General features: G+C 40.3%; 1 protein-coding gene across 3 annotated transcripts in view; it reads left to right on the top strand.

The window, feature by feature from the left end:
- Window positions 1–33: 33 nt before the first annotated feature.
- Window positions 34–1,992, top strand: part of Nrg (Neuroglian) — a 25,482-nt gene continuing 23,523 nt past the window's right edge. For 2 of the 3 annotated variants that reach the window (XM_018505847.1, XM_018505859.1), the window contains exon 1: window positions 34–386. The gene's annotated coding sequence lies outside the window, so the exon portion shown is untranslated. The remainder of the gene's footprint in view (window positions 387–1,992) is intronic. The other variant, XM_018505851.1, reaches the window with a different exon arrangement.

The raw sequence follows: 1,992 nt of genomic DNA, 5'->3' as shown, positions 1-1,992 counted from the left end.
TAATGCCTGCCGTTAGCAGTCCAGAGTACTCCAGAGGTATATAGTCAAAGTTTACCGACAAAGTAACGGTGCCCTCTACTTTTCTCTCTCTCTCTCTCTCTCTCTCCAAATATATATATATATATATATATCTAGCTTCCTAGACTCTAGACCAGTGAGAAACCCAGAACACCGAGCGCGGCGTGACGCGTAGAGCGCACACACGCACACAGGTAAGACGTTTACACGCACAAACTGCACAATACGCTGAACAGTGCGGTACCGTACGGCGAGTTACGTATTCGAGTCGGTGGTTTCTGTAGTCCTTTCCAGTCCTTTCGACGATGCCCTGGTGATAGCAACGAGGTTTTGGCACCGTGACTGCGCCACCGAATGTCCAAGGATCGGTAAGTCTACGATCAACCCGATGTAGCCGATGCGTCGCGACGGCGACGTCCGGGCGATCAATGCGATCTTACGGGTGTGCCCGCTTTTCGCCCTACCGTTGACCGTTCCCGTTCCCATTCGTGTTTCTCGTCGCCCGCGCCCGTTCACGTTTGCAAAACCGCAGTTTGCCGCGCCGCACCGCGTCACATCGTAGTGACCAGTACTGCCAGTAGTGACAAAATTGTACGCCGTGGAAACGGGACGCGCCCGTTTCGTCGCGGAGATTGTTAATTCGAAATAATTCCGATCGCGTTTCCGCTTCGCAGAGAGACTCACGAAGGACGAGTGAGATCATCGCGGCAAGACGTCGAACGCAACGACGCGTTCCAATCGTCTTGCGAGTGCCTGAATCTTCTTTGGATCTTTGCGACATTTGAGTGGTTCCACGGGTATCAATAAACCTGTACCCGTTGACGAATATACATGAGAAAACACGCAGCCACCTTTGGCAGCGGCTTTGTCTCCTATTTTCTTTCTTCTCGTTTTCATCGGCGCCGGGTGCACGCCCATTTTTTTTCGCATCACCATTGGCAACCACTGTCCTAGGTCCCACAACATCCCGGTGAATTTGAAAAATTTGGATAATTGGGTCAGCTTCGATCTTGCGGCTGATCGCGTAAGGGTTTTAAGCGCACGCGCGTGCCCGTGTATGTTTACTACCTGTGTGCGTGTAATTTTGTGTTTACCGCATTGGCAAAAGCGCCACAGGGTACATGACCGCGGAGTGATGTATGATTAATTGAAGAAAATCAGACCGGGATATATATATATATATATATATCGTTCGTACCTCGTTCCGGATGCGACGAATTTTTCTATTTATTAATCTTTTTTTTTTAACGAAGCCGGAAGAATCCGAGTACTGTTACATGTCGAAACATTGAAGGGTTTTCAGTCTCATAAAATCTGTCTCATTTAATATCTTCCAAAAAAGCTTCTGAAACAATTTCCTTATTAAACAATGCCTAATACGAAATTCTGTATGTACATTGAAAAAGTGTGATGATTGTGTCAACAAGAACACAAATAAAACGAATTCTGTACAATACAAACAGTAGTACTATACATTCGTTCTGTGCATCTCTTTTCTTCAAAAATAAAAATTAATATCAAGTAAATAATTGGTTATAATTTATATATTTACATATTTTTTTAAATAATCTTTTAAATACTTTTTAAAGATGTTAAAGTATATATAAGAATCACTTAATAATTTTTGTATATTTGTTAAAGTGAAAATTAAGATGAGACACGAATGACTCATCTTGTGTAGTAAAAGATCAATTGTGTAGTAAATCATTGTATACATTAAGAACTAAATAAAAATTAATCGATGGAATTAAAACACAAATGATTAGTTTTTACAAGAACGAAGGATTCTTGATTTAAAAACTATATCAGGAGTATACAGGGCATACCTATAAAAGAGTAAAGTATAAAGAAATATTTTAAAACATGAAAATTCAAATGAGATGTATATAATATACTATAATACTTTGTAATTAATTGAAAATCGTATATATGTGTGTGTGTGTGTATATATATATATATATATATATATATATA

Source organism: Trachymyrmex cornetzi, unplaced genomic scaffold, assembly GCF_001594075.2.
Source record: "Trachymyrmex cornetzi isolate Tcor2-1 unplaced genomic scaffold, Tcor1.1 scaffold1061, whole genome shotgun sequence".
In the NCBI taxonomy this organism is placed as follows: domain Eukaryota; kingdom Metazoa; phylum Arthropoda; class Insecta; order Hymenoptera; family Formicidae; genus Trachymyrmex; species Trachymyrmex cornetzi.
This window is presented reverse-complemented; position numbering and strand designations above follow the sequence as displayed.